Consider the following 20,611-nt stretch of genomic DNA (forward strand, 5'->3'; position numbering starts at 1 on the left):
AATAATCAATTTGAAAAACCTGAAATGCATGATAAAATAATTTTTTAGTAAACAAATTTGAATATGAAAAGAGAATCTCCGATATCATGATCTGATTGGTCAATTAACATAAAATGTCATCGATTCTCATGTGTCCATTTGAATGTAATATCCATATATGCACAAGGGTTTTGAACCACTGAATGATCCAAATATTTACAAACACTCAAGAAGAAATATTGTGCTAGAAAGATGATTAACTTCAAAACATGCACAAAAGAGATTAAAAAAATGACCAATCTCAAAGGAGTTTAACAGAGAGAAATCCTCCAACCCAAAATTACCTTTATCTTGATAATCTTAATGATAGGCGTTAAAGTTGTAAGGATCTGTGAAATATGTGCTCCTCAACCCTTTGTCTAATACAAGGGATTGACATGAAAAGGGACTATCCAAATAAGAATCATTTATCTGATTAGAAAGTCTATCTTGAGGATGAGGAAGATTAACTTGGAAACACTGAAATTCCTTTAAGAATAAACTCACAACCAGTGGATAGATGTTAAAGAAAGAAATATGCATGAAAATATTGGTCCAACCTAGTTTGAAGATCTCGGTAGGATTGTGATAACCTGACATAACCATCAATAGGGGTTGAAGTGTCTCAATTTCTTGACAAGTCTCTGAACTTTCTGATGGTGGATTGTCAAATTTAGGTAGCTTGGAAAAATTGACAAGTAGGCATGCACCACTATCGTAAGATGTATCAATAGAAGTATTGTTAGTGCCACTGGTTTGATCAGATTTAAGATTAGACATATTAGACTCTTGATGGATAGAAAATTTAAATGCATTGATCGGAAAAATCCCTTGATGAAATAGAGCTGGCACATCTTCCTCTTAACTCATTAAAGATTTATAGTTGAACAAATCATGAATAATGGATTCAAACTTTTCATCCTCTGACTGTAGGATCACAACATCCTGAACTTAATTGCAACCACGACTAGCCAGATAGAAATTTAAAGAATTTAGAGGAACTACTGGTATGAAAAACTTATCAAACATATTTGGGTACAATGAGTAGTGTGCTAGAGGTGAGGAAGGATGAAAAGACCCAGGAAGAGAAGTACTAGTTGTAGCTAAACCATATCGAACTTGTAAGAACAACGGATCACTATCATTTTCATTAGTATAATGGTCAAAGAAAATCATACCAATGTGACATTCAGATTGAAAAATATATACCAGAGATTCAAAAACCTAACAACTTTCTTCTTTAGACATGGTATCTGAAGATGTATGAATTAGAGGAATTTCATGATAATTTTGAATTAAAAGAGTATCACAACCCATAAATGGAGATTGTACACTATGAGAAGTAGGTTCCAAATCGATAACTTGCAAATCCAAGTCCTTAGAAGAAGGAAATATATCATTTGATGCACTTGGGAACTTACCACCATATATAGTAGTGAGACCATGGATGTCAAGTTGATGGTTGTCCAAAGTCTCAACTTGAATGCAGGGCTTAGAATCATTTGACAAGCTACCAAGATTACCAGATCGATGATTAACCAAAGATGAAAAGTCATCATCTTGAAAGAGGGAAGAAAGATAGGACATACCTTCAACACTTTGCTCCTCTACATGTGAAATCCAATTACCTTATTCTTGATTACCGTTTGAAACAACAGGTTGAACATCATTAAGAGTTGAAGTAGTTTAATCAAGCAAACTAAGGAACGAGGAATCAGAAACAAAGGTAGAGGTTGAAGGGTATCCCTTGAGGAAGTCATACTTCCATTTGGGTTAGGTTCAAGATTAGACTTATGCACATTGATATGACCTTGAAAAACCAAGGGATCATCTTTCACTTTAGGCTCCATGCAATTAACGAAACATTCCAATTTCTCCTCAATAGGATCTAAATCATGGAAAGTGGATGAATCAACAACTTGATTTTCATATTTCCCAACTTCAACATCATCACTAGGAGGTACCAAAATTGGTACTAAAAAAGGAGGAGGACAAGGAACAAAAGGGATAGAATATTCCTCCTCTAAAATTAGAGGTGTGTCATGGTTCGCAAAATCTAGGAGAGCAGGATCATCCAGGGGTTCAAATTCAAAATATTTCAAGGTGAGTAGAATTAAATTTTGAAAAATTTCCTTGATGAAATCTGAATCAATCACTCCTTCAGGAAATTCATAGCAATGATGAAGAAATTGATGAAGAAAATCCTCTGCAGATTCACCTGACTTCATTCTAAGTTGATCGTTTTTATCACATACATCTTGATAATCATACTTGTCAAAGGCTTCACGAAGCATCTTAACGAGTTGTTCAAATGAATGAATGGAAGTAGTTGGTAACTTCTGACACCATTTCTTAACTCGAACTTCAAGTGTGAGGGTGAATAATTTACTAGTGGTATCATCACAATTAATTTCATAATATTAACAAAATTTGAGAAACAAAGATATATGTTGAGCTATGAACGTTTCACCCTTGCCATCAAACTTCATTTGAGACAAGTCATCAATTATTTCCATGAGAACTTTAAAATTTGATTTATTAGAAAAACACACTAGGATTATGCTTTGGGAAAGAGCCATTTAAGATAAGAGATTCAAAATAAACTCAACATACACAACTTGTCATTTGACCCTCCTTCTAGCGCCAAAATGTTGACGGTGCTAGATACCGCCAACATATAGGGAGTCTCCCCAATGTGAAGTCCCAATTAGACCTCACACCATTTGGAGTAGGAAGCCCATTCGGAGTATCAACCCGACCACCATAACTTAAGGTTTTCCTTAGCTGTGAATAACATAAGAGATAAAACATGTATCCTTTTAAATCTGCAAGTAAGTTGACACTATGAAACACCAATTGTAATGTGTAAAAGGAGACCTTCATGAAAGGGAAGACAAAAGTGAGTCTCTAGAAGGAAAGTAATAGTACTATCCTAAGAGAAGAACACCAGAGCAAGGAAAAATTTGTTGATTAACCTATAAATTAGTTCACAAAATAAAACGATTCATGAAAGAAAATACAACACACATTCAATAAGCTAAACACCAAAGAAACCGAAATAGTTAAATTTCTTTAGTACATAAGAACATCAACGTATACCACAAAAATCCAAAGAATGGTATTAAAACATTCACAATACATGCATGAAAGTGTGCTGGCTCAATGATTTGGAATTAATAAGTTAAAGATCTAAGTACACAATTATAATGGTGAGCCACTAGATCCAATAGTGGAACATTAAGTCACTTCTTGCTTCTCCAAAATAATGATTTTCTCTCCTATGCCAAGCTAAAGAAGCGAAGGCTAGCTTTCCAATTTATAAGCCTCCAAAAGCCTTTTGCTTGAGTTATGAGTTTTCTTTTATAACATGTGGAATGACCTTTCATATCCCCATGACTCTTGAACTAGCCTCATGACTCTTGGGCTTCTAATGTGACTTTTCAACTTCTATTCGACCCATTTTTCCACATGTGACTTTTCATATTCCACACATGACTTTTGGACTTCCACACATTACATTTTCTCATTTTCCTTTTGATAATTACATCATTACATCCACAAATGATGTAGCAAGACACATAGACACATATGACATTGTGATGACACTTGTACAAGCCATAACTGGACAATGATGACATAAAACTTCATGATGATGTGGCAATGCCAAGCTTCTCAACTTGTTTTGTCTTCAACCTTCAAGATAGATATGATCAAAATTTCATCTTCATGAAATATCTACATTGTTCTTCATCCTCACCGTGTCCTCACCCTCCAAAGGATCTTGGATGAGATTTGGGACCTTCTATGTCATCATGAAAGATTTTGTCATTTTCCAAGATCTATTTCATGTTTTCATGGTGGTTCTTCTTTGTGCTTCTTCTCTGCAAGTGCTTCATTGCTTCCTCTCCTTGGTGTCTTTCTTGAGCATCATCTTGTCATGCTGAGATGGTACATTTTCCAATGAAGATCACTCATGACAAATCAAAATCCAACTTAAAATCATTTATACTATCTCTAACTTTCTCATGAAAGAAGCTACTTATGATATGCCTGTGAAAGGACTTAGAAGGAAGGGCTTGATGAGGTAGGTGCAGTTCAGTGTAATGACCAAAAGTCATATACACAGCATAAATCTTTAAAATACTTCAAAGACGTAAATGTCCATTGTAAGACATGTAACTGTATATTGAATATTGTATAAGAATTGATATGAGATATGAGATTATTACAAATGAGAATGAGGGCTTGCTTATATACCCTAGGAGGGTGCTCTTTCATGAATGGTCATGTCTCTAAAACATGCCTCTTCATTACTAACTAACTAACCATTAGTTAATTATTAATTATTGTTATTATATTTATATTTATATTTATTATTTTTATATGAATTATATTCATAACATTGCCTTTTTCTTCAAGAAGGTTTGTCCTCAAAGCTTACTGAGAATATCTTCTCATCTCTAAAATTTCGTCTTCGTTGATACAAGATGATATCATGCTCTAATTGACAGACAAAATTGTCGTACTAAGAATAGATCAGACCATCCTAGATTAATATTTTGTGGAATATTCTGATCTATGGAAATTTGTGATGAATAGTTATCATAGGACTGGATCCTACAAACTTCAATGTTCTTGGGAACATAAATTTGTCGTTTATTCTGAGTGATACTGGTACACAGATTGATTGGAAAGTTTTCTCTTGTGATTTAGATGTTGATAAATAGTTCTTTTGGTTGGACTTTCCCTCATCATGTTAGTGGTTTTTTCCTGGTTTCCTTCAGATGTTGTTGAGTTGGCTACGAAATCATCACTTGGAATTTCCTTTGTTTGAAATGAAACATCTGCATAAGTTTTAATTTCTATTGGTTTCTCATCTTTTGAGTTATGATATTGACGAGATCGGTATTTGTTCCTTTATCTTTAGTTTGAATTGAAAGCTTCGATACTTCTTCTTATGTAAGTCGTTCTAACTTGTCATTTAGTGACGTCTTGTCACTTTTAAGATTCTTTATTTGCAAAATTAGGGTTTGGTTATGATTCCTTAGACGTAAAAGCTCTTCACTTTCTGGATTGTTGGCTTTATGTTTAGTATTCTCCTCATCTTGTAAACTTTCGATTTGTTTTAATAATGTTTGATTAAGGTTCTTTAAACGTGAATTTTCCTCTTCTTGTTTTGATAAGTGCTTCTTGAGTTCCTTCTTTGTGGCTTTAGCTTTCTTGACTTGTTCGAGTAGTTTTTCATTGTGCTCTCTGAGGCACGAAATTTCTTTGTCTTTACTGGAGATGACTTCTTCAAGCTCCTTTTGTTTTTCTGATTGGATCTCTTGGAACACCAATTTTGAAATCTCCTTAAGGTTTTGTGATGAGCGTGTTGTTGATTCTGACTTTATGGTCACGTCTTGGAATGTGATCTTCTTCTTATAAGGGAATATCAAAATTTGTTGCTCAATGTTTAAAAAAAACATACCCAATTCTTCAAACCAAGGTAATCTGAAAATTATGTCAATCTCTTCTCTAAGAATAGTTGCTACACTAAATTGAGATGCATACTCATATTCATCAATTATTACTTGCATGTTTTTAATTTTGTATTCGACATCAAAATAAGAGGCTTAATTAATCTCGATTATACCTGATCCTCAAATCAATAATTGATTTGCTAAATTAATATTAGTGTAATTTTCCTAATGATTCTCGTTGATAATGATATTAACATATTTTCCTTGGATATTCCCTTTTAATCTACATAATCCATAACATGGGATCATACCATGTTTACAAGAGAATCTTCCTTCCATCATTTTCGAATTGGACTTCATTCTTTTCTTGTCAATGATTAACTCCACTAATGTAACCTTGTAATCTTTTATGTAGCCACTATTTATAATATAATCCCTTGCACTTTGTACTTCAACTTGTCTTTTAACTTCTGTAATAATATTTTTTCAAAAGTAGAATTATAATATATTTTTTTTAACTCTTCTTCTTTTTTCATAATTTTTTTAAACTTTATTTTGTTTTATTTTTTTTATAAACTTTTGTTTTTCCATATATATTTATAATAATTTTTTTTTTTGAAAAGCTACAACCCTAGTGAAATGTGACTATTCACCTCTTTGAGGTATAATATAAAATATATGTTCACTAATGTTCCTTTAACTCGGTCAAATTTCTCCACATAAAATGTAAAACTTACCATTTACATAAAGAGATTTTGTATTCCTCTTGTTTTTCTTTTACTTTTAAAATACCATGGACAATTACCATAGGTTGTTAAAACCACGAGATTGTAAACCACTTAATGAAGAATCAATATAATCTTATCTACTCTTCCTTTTGTTATGTATAGTTTTAAATATATTTGGAAAGATTCACTTTTAACTTAATCATGCATTTTTTATCAATAATGTAGAACCTTATATATATATGAATGTTCTCCTTCAAAATTTACATCAGACTATTTTTGTTTTAATAGTATATTTTTTATATTAATGTTTTCTTTAAAACTTTCTTTTTTAATCTTTATATGTATTTTTTTTTCTTTGACTATCTTGTTTTTTCTTTCCTTTTTTTTTGTTTAATGGCCAAAGCCCTGAATGAAGAAACTGGCAAAACAAAGAAACTCCAACTTTGTGTAGTGAAATGCTTCAATTATGATGACAACAAAGTTGACGAAGGATTAATGGCCAAAGGCTGGATTAGACTGATTCTCTTTAGCGGTTGAGTGTCTAGAGGATCGAACAACTCTCATACTAATGTACGCAACGAAAATCTTTAAAATACTTCAAAGACATTTGTCCATTGTAAGACATGTAACTGTATATTGAATATTGTATAAGAATTGATATGAGATATGAGATGATTACAAATGAGCATGAGGGTTTTCTTATATAACCTAGGCGGGTTCCCTTTCATGAATTGTCATGTTTCTAAGACATGCCTCTTCATTACTAACTAACTAACCATTAGTTAATTAATTATTAATTATTATATTTATATTTATTAATTTTATATGAATTATATTCATAACATTGAGTCCAACAGTGACTTAGGATAGCACCATTGTTCACTAAAATTGTGTCATGCGTTATGAAGATGGGCTCTTCAAGGTCCAAGATAGTGGGTAAGCACAAGGAATAATGTGATGAGCTTGTTGACTAAGATTGTGCCATGCGCTAGGTTGAAGGAAATAGGAGACAATGAGAGCGTAGTTTGACTTAACACTGACTGAGAGGAGGCCTCCCTAAGCTCTAGGAATGCACCATGCACTGAGGAAGGAAAGGGAGGAAAAGTCTTGGGTGCGAAGAGGGATCACAGTCAACAGTGGGAGCAAGACTAAGCATTGTTATTGTGCTATGGACTCAGAGGGAAGGGGAGAAAGGAGGCTAGCGTGATTTTCTTATGACAGTGGCCCACTATTTACTAAAAATGCGCTTTGGGACCTATGCTAGTGTAGTTTGCTTCCAGAGGGGCTATATGTGAGAAGAGATTGTGCAGTTTACTGTGGGAGACAGTAGAAAGCTAAGTCACTTAGCCTAGAGAGGTTCTTATTGCACTGTGAAGGAAGGAGGGCGTTTTCATTGCGTAATTTACTTTTGCAAGGGGTTGGAAGAGGTCCTTGCTATCAATTAGAAGTGCTCTATGCACTATGCATGGTGGAGGTGATCACAACTCATTGCAGTGAGTCAGTACAAGAAAGAAGGGTTAGGTGGCTATCCTTTAAAGGTTCTGAATGTGCAACCATAGGAGATGAACTTAAGAACAACTCAATGCATAAGTCTAGGAAGGAGAGATCTCATCAATACGGCTCATGAATAGGCAATGCTCATCAACTAGTGGAGGATTGAACTTTCATAACTTGCACTGGGTAGTAGGACTAAGAAGAGCTTCGAAATGGCTAAGTACGGGACCAATAGAGTAATAGAGGGAAATACATCCAAATGAGACTCAAACATGGATCACACACATGAATTCCATTGATACAAGCCAAGAAAATTCATAAGACTCATGAACAACAGTCACACCTTGAAACGACAATAAAGCGACACTTATTTCTAAGTGTGACAGTTAAAACACCACATTACGACACTTAGAACACAAGTTGCGACACAAGGGTCGACTGCAACCAGAAAGTGTGCTAAGCTATAGGAATATGTCTAGCGCATATTCTTATGAGATGTAAGACCATCTAATACAGAAGAGTGTGCTAGAACTTCCTCTAGTGATGTGCAAAGGTGAAACACATACAAGAGTGAAAATGATTAACAACAACACCTGTGATAGTAAGAAGACACAAAAACGGCACTTGCAAATGCTAAAGAAATTGGAAGCAGCGCATGCCAGAGGGAATATAACAAAAAATGCAACTTGTTAAAGTGAAAACAAGCAAAAATGACAATCCCCCAACGTGAAAGTGGCACTTATGAAAACAAGGGTGTGCATAAGTGACAATTAAGAATATTCATTGGAAAGCTAACACAATTGTGACCATAATGAGGGAGACTGTCAATTGAAAGTGCGCACTAACTGTCGAAATGAGTTGAACATTGCAAAAGCATTGTTTTGATGGACTGCACTATGCCTATTCAAGCTTGCATAAAAGATTATAGGAATACCTCTTAATATGGCTCTCTTTCTTGGCTTTCAATCGAACTATGGAGTCCCCAACAAATGTGCTACAACTATTTGAACTTGAACCTTCACTTCTTAGCTCCTTCACTTTCTGGATACTTAGTTTAAACACTAACTTGGCATTGATACCACTTATTATACTCAATCAATGAGGAAATATAATCAAATATACTTGATTATATATACTAAGATATAGAGATAGATAGACAAGTGGACATGAGATTTTATTAAAATAGAAAGATAACATATTTGTGGTAGAAGGCCATGATATAGGATGGTAAAGAAAATATAAAAGAGTGTTCTTATAGGACCAACTAGAGTTCTTGAAGACTACATGAACTCAATGGGAATAAGGAAAACAAATCCAACCACGTGCTCCAAGTGCTCATAACAAGTAGAAAGAGGAACTCAAGACTCTCTTACTAAACCAATTAAAGTTCTTGCAACTTTGTGAACATAGTGGGAATAAGGTGAACCAACATAGATAGATAGACAAGCTCTAAACTCTTCAATTCCTTGATGCCCAAATGAAAGGAGAAGAGATTTATTTATAGGAAGTACAATATTTTTTTGGTCATCTTTAACTGAAAAATTGTGGTATACTTCTTTTGGCATGTTTTCCATTTGCACTAAAGAGAATCCAATAAATCGACAAACAAAGGCATGCAAGCCCAAACTTAATAATTCTTATGGGTCTAGGCTAGTGGGGAAAACCACTAATTATCTCATTCCTTAGAGGCTTGACCATATGGGGACAAGATCTTGACACTACTTTATAGTACAATTATCATTATGTATAAAGAGAATGTATTGATCCACCATGCTTAAGTTATGAGTATGATCTCAATATCTTTCAAGATCTATGTATGTAAGATGGAGATATTTTGTACTCAACATATCTTCATAATGAGATTTGTTAGGAAAAATAACTAAGGCCATTAGAGGAAGCTAACAAAACCCTCTACAAAAAGGTGAAGCCATGTGCTCACTCAATCCATATTCCTGCATGAACTTGGAATCAAACCATTATGATGCATAACGCCATTTTCCTCACTTTGTAGGTCTTCAACAACCAAATCCATGTTGATTTTGAGTTATTTTATTTGGAAGTAATACCAATGATAATGACAGACACCTTCAAGTAGATCAACACTTAATTCTACATATTTTTGGAGAAATTTCAACTCTAGATCATCACATGGTGAAAATATTAACTTGAAGACTTCAAACCATGAAGTAATAGGGAAGGGAACTACTCTAGAACAATCTAAAACTATTTTTATTGATCTTCTATATTTTATTAATTTAATGATGTTGGGGAGATCACCATAATCCTAGTTACTATCTAGACACTCTATTACTATTTGGAATATATATGACTCATGATCTAATAGATAGATTATAAAGCCTCTACTTCTAGTGAAATACCTGTAATTATTTTCTAAGTCATCATTACATGACCATTTTTCTAAGGTCCTACTAAACTATGGACATTATTTTTATAGTTTGTACAAAGCAATTCCAACAAAAAATTGTGCTCAGGCTCTTTTGTCTCACTCACTTGAATATGGATTTCTTGCTAAATTGGATGCTTCTTCTACAACTTGCTTTCCCTTTTCTTCTACTATAATGATTTTGATGAATATTGAGTTTGTAGAAGCTTCTTTAGTGAGAATATCAATAAAATTATTTCCTTCACCACGTTTATAATGTATGCCAAAGCCATAACCATCAAGCCAAGGGCTCCATCTAAATATTCTGCTATGTCCCTATCTAGAAGTGTTTGAATTTGTAGCATACCTTCCATGTGTTTTAAAGTTATGCATACTATGAATTTGACAAGTTTGAAGAAGAATATAAATCTAGTTGTTCTCTTTTTGACAACTAAAATTTATTTATGGATTGAAGGATACTTGATTTTTTCATCTTTGAATGTTCTAGATGTAGACATACATATTCCTCCTCACTATTGCTTATTGTTAAAATTTTCTATAAGATGAACAATAGAAACCGATTTTCTGATCTTGATAATTACTACCTAATGATTCATCAAATAGTTTATCTTATGCCACTAATATATTGAGAAATTATACACAAAAAATATCAACAATAATGCAATTAAAACAATAAGATCATAAAGAGACACTCATGTATAATAGAGACAACAAATTTACCCTAGGAAACCTAAACATGGAAAAAAAAAACTATTAATTTTTAGGGCTAGATTTTTCTCTGCTATAGATAATTGCATTTTAAAACTTTTTCAACATTCTTCACATTACATTCACCCCATAACATCATATCATCATTAGCAACTATGTAGAGAGAACAATAACATCAACAATACAATAGAACAATAAGGAACAACAAAAGAAAATCATACACAATAGAGACACCAGGATTTAGGTCAGAAACTAGGGAAAAACCCCACAAGGGGGAAAACCCAACTAGATTCTTCTTCTATTAGATATTCATAAAATGTTTAGCTGAGAAGTACAATAAGTATGAAACACATCTTACAACATCCAATACATTGGGCCTCCTAGGCCAAACCTGGCAGCAGGGAAGTATACACAGGTCTCCATGTCTCCATCACAAGAGTATTGTAGACATATTGCTATCACTGTCATCTAAATCAGAATTGTCACTATCATATCAAGTTCATTGTCCCTGTCATTCATCAAGGTCACTATTATGTAACAAGGTCATCGTCATACTAAGTTCATTGTCCCTATCATTCATCAAGGTCATTGTCATATCAAGTTCATTGTCCTTGTCATTCATTAAGGTCATTGTTTATGTAACAAGGTCAATGTCATATCAAGTTCATTGTCATCAAAGTCACTGACATCAAGAGAATGGCATCACTGTCATCAAGGTCACTAATGACAAAAACACACACACACACACATATATATATCGAGTTCATTGTCATATAAATATGGCCATACCAAGACACTCAAGGTCACTTTACCATATATTACTTTCTCATCCCTAATGTTATTAGGCCATTGTCACACATTATATTCATAAGTACCATTGCCTATCTATTTCACTGCCATACAATTTGTCACTAGGTCATTGTCATATCCATCATTGTTGTGCCACGATATCAAGGGTCAATTTTATGATAAAGTTACTACCATATATGTTTGTTTCATCATGGTCAAGGGAGCAGTGGTTGCAACCATTATGAGCCAAAAGAAAATATTGCAAATCTTAGAGATTCAAGATGAGCCTCAAGGAAACAATACGAGGCACAAGAATATAAGTGTGAGCCATAGACATTCGGTGTGAGCGACATATAGAGTGAGAGCCATAGTCATAGAGAATATGCGAGATCCATCACACAGTGTATGCAAGATCATGTCATAAAGTGCATACGAGATCCATCAAAAAGTATATGCGAGATCTTATCACATAGTATATGCAAGATCCATCATAGAGTATATGTGAGATCCTATCACATAGTATATGTGAGATCCTGTCACAGAGTATAAAGCATAGTGCAAGCCTGCCACAAAGACAAAGTATAGTACGAGCCTACCACAAAGACATATGAACCATAGAGTGCTAGTTTTTGTTGTGATGCAAAATGTGCCACAAAGATTGACAATTTATAGTTGATCCTTTGAGAAAAGGGACACATCCCTTAGGGCAGACCAACGTGTACATGAATGAGGCTGACATGTAATTTGGAGAGAAACACAAATTCAAATTATCATTTAAATATATTTTCACCTGATTTGAAGATTGCTCGCCCAAGTTGATTTGAGCCAGGTTAAATAAGGGAAGAGCCAAACCTATTAATAACAATTTCCTTTATCCAATTCAATTTTCCTTTTGGGGCAAGATGGGCTTCTCTTGGGCCTTTGGGTTCCTATGGGGAAATTCATCCCATAGCTGCCCCAATTTTCAACAGAACCCAATAACTTTTCTTCTAAGAGAAATTATTCTTCAACAAAGTTTACAATTCCAAATTTTCCTAGAAATTTGTGCCAAAATCCAAGTCTAAACACCAGTAAAACTTAGTTAGATTCCCATCCAGTGAACGTTGGTAAAACCACCCAAATAGTGAAATATGGTCAAACTTTCAGCCTAGTCAACTAGTTCCTACGGTTAACTTTGGACCTATGGTTGACTCCTATGATCAACTCGAACTTGTAGTCAAACCTGCAGTCACCTCAGCCTGTTTTGTGGTCAAACTTAGCCAAATAGCTCAGATAAACAAGTTAATGATCAAACTTCCAACTCAGTCAAATATCAGTAAATTTGGCCTCTGTCTACTCCCACATGCGACTGCTAGAGAAGATATGACGGTATGATTATTGGTCAAAATGTAGATGTCATATTGCGTATATATACTTTTCAAAATGGGTGAATTTTGATCAAGGGACACTCCCTTTCATGGTGAGGCCAACTTGACCATTTTGAGCCTACATGATGCCCAAAAAATAAAATTTTATTTTAATTTTCTTAGGCTGACTTGGAGACCTCTTTGGCACATGTGGGAATACCTTCGGATGCTACACACAAAATCAACCCTCCCTCTTAGCTAGGGAGATATTTTCCTTAGATACAACATATTTCCTCTTAGCAGAAATTTCTCCTTCCATAAGAAAAGTTCATGAGCTTGCCATGTTGATACATGTCTATAGATAACTCCATCTTGGAGTGAGCAACATAACAATTCCTCACATGCACGTCTATAGATCACTCCATCCTGGAATAGGAAATGTGAGTATCTTGGGCCTTTTACCTTTGGCCAAAGTATTTTATGGCTCCTTAGGTAAATGTATCAATCTCTTATGGTCAAAGTCCTTTATGACCCAACCAAGTCCTTTTGTCTTCTCAAGAGAGAATCTGCCCTGAAACCATTCACCCTTAGGGAACTGGCACAGCCATAGTCCTTTATGGCTTAGGTGAATTACATCTATGTCCTCTAGTCAAAGTCCTTTATGACCCAACCAAATTCTTTTGGCTTCCTAGGAGAAGATCTTTTCAATCATGTAATTGCCTTGGGTCATTCACCTCTGGTCAAAGTCCTTTATGACCCATCCAAGTCTATCTGGCCTCTCAGGTGAATGTATCCATCTCTCCTAGTCAAATCTTTATGACCTAGCCAAAGTCCTTTATGGCTTCACGAGATGCTCTGCTCCAATCCCGTAGAGACATCATCACTGCCACTCAATGAAGGAAACATTCTGCATCACAACAAGCTTGTCTATGAAGTATACAAACTTCACTCTAGATAGAGGTTTAGTGAGAATGTCAGCAATCTGCTCATCTGTGGATATGTATTGAAGCTCCACTGCTCCTTTCTGCACCATATCTTGGATGCGGTGCCTTGATCAAAGAGTTCTATAAGAAACTTTTGAAGCCACACTGCTTCACCACCTGTTACACTACCTGTGATATACTCTTCTTCTGTTGTTTTGAGTGTGACAGAAAGTTGCTTCCTGCTAAACTAAGATATCATGGTTGATCTAAGCTAAAGCAACACCCTCAAGGTGCTCTTTCTATCCTCTACACTCACTCAATTTGAATATGTATATCCCTACAACTTCACTTCACCTCCTGAGACATATCTCAAACCATATCCAACTATACCAAACATGTATTATAACACATGCTTCGTTGCATCCTAATGTACATGCCTCAACTTAACCATAATCTGGCTCAGGGTGCTCACTACAAAGAAAAAAACAGGCTTGGTGTTAACTATGTACATCAAGGATCCGATCAACTGCTGTACCTATGAATCTGAAGCGAAATCACTTAATTTCTTCAGATGGTCACCATAGATGTAGCCATGCACTGTAGTCCAGCATATTGAATCTCCTCAAAATCAGGACCATGTACTTCCCTGAAGAAAGATCTCATCAGGGCTTTGCTACACCCGTAATCCCAAGAAATAATGTATCTAGCCAAGATCCTTTATTTCAAACTCCAAGCCCAAATTCCTCTAACATTGAAGCACATCCTCCTATGGTAGTCCTAGTTGCTCCCTTTGTCACAGAAGAAAACCTTTTGCCACTGTTGCTCCCTTTGTCACAGAAGAAAAACTTTTGCCACTGTTGCTCCCTTTGTCACATAAGTAATTTATTTTGCCATTGTTGCTCCGTTTGTCATATAAGCAAGTCCTTTTATTGTCTGACATGGTCCCTTCAAAGAAAGCATACTTCTCTTAGTGACCTTTTGTCTCTGAGCATCTTAACAATCTCAATCCATGACATCCTCTTAGAAAGTTGCTCCATCCATTATGCATTTACTTCCCTCGAAACGAGAAGCTCTTTCTAGTGATTAGGCACAGTGCTAGACGTTTGTACAATTTCTCCCTTTTGAACACAAATCACTCTTCTCAAGCCCTTAAGCCTATTCATCAGAGACTGGAGCAAAGATATCCTTGTAGTCCACTCCATCTCATTGGGAGATCCCTCTTGCCACAACCTTGCCTTGTACTTCCTAATGTTGTTATCCACTGTATGAATCACTGTAATGATAGTCTTCACAATGGACCTATTATTCCTTTATGTAAACCTTATTCAAGAGGCCATGGAAAAGGAAAATTCATAATAGAAGTAAGAAGAACATATCAAGGACATAAAAGATGAGGTTGACTAAATAAAAATAATAATATTGATTAAGGAAGAAAAAATATGAAATACCAATCTTTAAATTTAAGAAAAACAACTGAAAATTGAAAAGAATTGTCAATTCCTTTTCTAACAAATCTAAATGAAAAAATACCTTTTTTGAGGTGGCTGCTCATCATCATCGTCAACATTGGCTACTGATACATGCTGCTTTTCTTTCCTGTTCCTTTCAAAACATTGGGATGCATAGTGTCCAAAATTATGACAAATGAAGCACTTGACCTTTGACATATCCTTCTTCTTCCGATCTTGAACATGAGTAGGCCTTCTACTTGAATTTTTCTTGTCAATTTTTTCAACATTCCCTCTTTATTTTCCTTTCCTTGTATGAGCTGCAAGGGCTTGAGATTCTTCATCTTGTGGATTTTGTAAATTATTTCTGGACAATAATCTGGCTTCCACTTGGATAAAATCAGTCCATAGATTATCAAATGTGTGCAAGTTTGATCGTGCATAAATTCCTTGAATAAATGGCTCCCATGAGCAAGGAAATCCATTTAGAGTAACTGTAGCAAGCTCTGTATCATCAATGGTGTCTCCAATGGCTACAAGCTCATATCTGATTTGATGCACTTTCATAAGATATGAGCAACAAAATCTAATTTAGTCATGATGACATTACAGAGATGATTTATCAAGGCTAACTTCCAGTTAGTATTGTTGTTTGCATACAATTTTACCAAAGCATCATATACTACCTTGGTAGTCTTGAATCCAATGATATGAGAGATCAAGTGGGGTCCTTTATGGAATCTATCAAAATTCTCTTTGCCTTGGCCTCATTCTTCTTATACTTGGGTTTCTCCTCAGCTCCCTGTGGCTTTGGAATGACTTTCTCCACATGATCCTTAAGCTCATTCTCTTCCAAGATAAGGAGTATCCTAGTATTCCAAGATATGAAGTTGATGGCACCATCCAACCTGTCTTCAACTCTAAGACTTGGAGCCATTTTTGGCAAGAGTCCAAAAAACCAGTTAAGTTGTTGAACTCTTATCCCTATGGTTGACTTCAATGGTTGTTCTTTCAACAAAGCTTTGATACCATGTTGAAATTTTCTACAAGATGAATAGTAGAAACCAAATTTATGATCTTGATAATTACTACCTAATGATTCTTCAACTAGTTTATCTTATGCCATTGATATCATTGAGCAATTATACACAAAAAAAATATCAACAATAATGCAGTGAAAATAGTAATAGCATAAAGAGACAACCATGCACAATAGAGACAACAAATTTACCTTGGGAAATCCAAACTTAGGAGAAAACCCAACAACTTTTCTTCTAGCAGAAATTATTCTTCAATAAAGCTTACAATTCCAAATTTGTCCAGAAATTTGTAACAGAATCCAAGTCCAAACACCAATAAAAGCTGGTTAGAATTCTAGCCAGTTAACGTTGATCAAACCACCCAAATAGTCAAATCTAGTCAAACTTTCGGCTTGGTCAACTTAGCTCCCGCATTCAACTCAAACCTACAGTCAAACCCATGGTCAAACCTGTAGTCAACTCATCTTCTTCTATGGTCAAACTCGGCTTGTTTTACGATCAAACTCAACTAGATAGCTCGGTCAAATAATAAGTCAAGGATCAACTTTGGTCAAACTTCTAACTCAATCAAATCTTAGCAAATTTAGCCTCTATCTGCTCCCACATGTGGCTACTAGAAAAAAATGATGTGATGATTATTGGTAAAAATGAAGATGTCACATTGTGTATATATACCTGTCAAAATGGGTGAATTTTGATCAAGGGGCACTCCATTTCATGGTGGGGCCAACTTGATGATTTTGAGCCTACAAATGCCTAAAAAACAAAATTTTATTTTAATTTTCTTAAGCCAACTTGGAGACATCTTTGTCACATGTGGGAATACCTCTTGACGCTGCATAAAAACCAACACTTAGAGCAATACTCTTGACCATGAAATGTCATTAGCATTTGTTTCTAGGATATAAGGAAGATGATCTTTTGGTAACTAAAGAGAAGGTGAGGCTTTTACCTTGTCTTTGATTCTTTGGATTGCCTTTGTCATTCATTGTGTCCATGGATGATTTTATTTTTCCAAAATCTTGTACAAACAAGTTACGTCTTCTAATTGTCCCTCGTAAAAGTACCTAATGTATTTCAATGCACCAAGATCTCTAATTTCATTAGGGAATGTAGCAAGTGTTTGTAGCACATGCTCTTGAAGTTGGATTTTCCCATCTGCCATAATAAGCCCTGGGAATTCCATCCTAGTCTTTCGAATTTCTAGCTTTTTATTCAAGATAACTAATCCATGCTAGTAAACCTTCTAGTAAAACTTTTCCAGATGTTCTATATGTTCATTTAAATCTTTTGAGAAAATAAGGAGATCATCAATGTATACAAAAATGAAATTTTAAATCATTGAAAGTATCTTCCATCCAATTTTAGAATTCGGATGGAGAAATCTTAACCCCATAAGGCACTACCATTGGTATTTAACCATAAGGAACTACAAACGCAGTTTTAAACCTATCCTCTAGATTTATTCCTACTTGCCAAAATCCACTCTTCAGATCAAATTTGCTAGACACAATACATCCTTTGATCTTTTGGAATTGTAATTCTTTGTTGGGTATCGGATACCTATGCGGCAATAGTATTCTCCTTTGATCAAACATGTTTTCGAATGCACAAACGAAACCGTGATTACAGGAGAAGGTAATGTGCATTCCATAATCTCTTATACCACTTATAAAGAAAGAAACATGATCAAATATACTCAATGACATACACTATGATATAAAGATAGATAGACAAATGAACGTGAGATTTTATTAAAATAGACATATAAAATCTTTGTGGCAAAAGGCCATGATACAAGATGATACAAAAGACAAACAACAAAGTTTCTTCGAGGACCAACTAGAGTTCTTGAAGACTTTATGCACACAGTGGGAAAAAAGTAAACCAATCGATTTGTGTGCAGCAAAAGCTTGGACACAGACACATTGACACACTCTAAACTCTCTTAGTCAACTAACTAGAGTTCTGGAAGACTTTGTGGACATAGTGAGAATAAAGCAAACTAACATAGTTGTGTTCTCTAAGCACTCAAACACAGACATACAGACAAACTCTAGTCTCTTCAATCCCTGATGCACAACTGAAAGGAGAATAACCTTATTTATAGGAATTACAATCAATCTTCAGTCATCTTTAACTAACAAAAGGTGGTATACTTTCTTTGGCGTGCAAGCCATCCACACTAGAGAGAATTTGATAAACCGACAAACAAAGGCATGCAAGCCTAGACTCAATAGTTGCTATGGATTTGAATTATTCCTACAAATTTGGGCTAGTGGGGACAACCACCAATTATCTCATTCCTTAGAGGCTCAACCATGTAGGGACTCTTGATGACTATTTTATAATACTATTATCTTTATGTACAAAGAGAAAGTATTGGTCCACCATGCTTCAGTCAACAATAAGGTGTCGATATCTTTCGATTTCTCAGTATGCAAGATGGAGATCTCTAGTACTTTACATATCTTAAGAATGAGATTTGTTAGGTAGGAAAATCTAGGGCCGTTGAAGGAAGCTAACCGAGCCCTCTATTAAAAGGTGAAGCCATGTACTCATTTGGACCATATTCTTGCATGAATTTGGAATCAAACCGTGATGGTGCATGCCACCAATTTTCCCTAGTTTGTAGGTCTTCAACAACCAAATCCATGTTGATCTATTTGGAAATAATACCAGTGATAATGAAGGGCACCTTCAAATATGTCAACACTTGAGTCTACATATTTTTAGAGAGATTTTAAGTTTGGATCATCACATAGTGAAAATATTGACATGAAGACTACAAACCATGAGGTACCAGGGAAGAGAGCTGCAATAGAGCAATCTAAAACTATCCATATCAATATCTTACATGAAAAGCAATTCGCAACTAATAAGAAAAGGAAAAGAAACACAACGCCCAAGGCCATTTGAAAGCCAATTCAAAACTGCAAATATTAATGAAGGAAGAAAGAACTATAGAAATGGGCAGCAAGGTTCCAAATTAAACAACTAGGTTGAAAAACTTCAAAGAATGATGCACACGACATAAAGGAACCTCACCAACAATCAATATCAAATGGAGAACTTGGTCAATCATTGTAGTGAGATTATGATTATTGCCTCGATGAAGATCTGCTCATGTAGCAAAATCCTTACCCATCCTGTGAGGACAAAGATTTGCAAAGGGGAATGAAAAATAATAATAATAATAATAAATCCCCTAGGGACTTAGCCCTTCACCTCATGACCAATCAACGGGTCTATATACTTTCACAAGTTGTAAAATAATCAACCATTCCAAAATTTATATATTTATTTGCATACACCTGTATATCTTTTGTAATAGCAATATGGGGCTTGTTACAGACACCAGTTATTGACTGATTCTATTAATAAAACGACACAAGGTACATACGAGAGGGGGAACCCCATTTATATCAATAAAGAGACAAAAACCCTAACTTAATGTTTAGTTCACTAATCTAACCTATTAGGCCTTTATTATGTGGCCTTTTACAAATATAATATTATTACAGGGTGAGCCCAACTAGTTGTTGTTAGCGTTGTAGGCACTTGCACTAGTTTCATGCTTGTAGCTTCCCGGTTTGAATCCCCTTGGTTAGGTGCACAAGTCTATGCTGATGGATTTCCTAGGGATGCCGTGCAAGAATGTGGAGACCTGTCCACAAGTTTTTACAAGATCACAAGTATACACACAAAATAGCTCATGTATATAGTGTTGATTTGGGGTAGCATCAGATGTGCTCTAGCCATGAAAATTGGTGGAGAGGCTAAAGCACATGAGACCTCCAAGACCTAGAAATGGTTTGGACAACTTGTACCTGATTCGAGAGATATTAAAATAATTAATATTTTTAATGGAGTTCCTAAGTCTAAATTTAAGAAAAATAAAATATTAATGGGTAGTAATATAAAACTAGGTTAGAAGGTTCCAAAAGTCATGGATCAATACAAATCTAATCTTAACCATTGATTAGAGATTTAATCTTGGTTGTTGAAGGACCAACGAGAAAAGTATAAAAAGAGGCTTGAGGATCAGTTGGAAGATACACTAGAGTGATCAGTCATTCATTTTGCTAGAGCAGGGTTGCTAAAAAAAATTGAATCAGTGATCAGCGGCGAGGGGCAGTGAGTACTGGACAGAGAGGCAGTGACAATACTAACAGACTAGCGTAGAAGCAGAAAGAGCGAGAGCAACAACCAATTTAGGCCACACAGAGCCCAACAGAGAGTGCAAAGGCT

Source organism: Pinus tabuliformis, chromosome 6, assembly GCF_031772625.1.
Source record: "Pinus tabuliformis cultivar Carrire ecotype Pingquan chromosome 6, CPIR1, whole genome shotgun sequence".
NCBI classification, from domain to species: Eukaryota; Viridiplantae; Streptophyta; class Pinopsida; order Pinales; family Pinaceae; genus Pinus; species Pinus tabuliformis.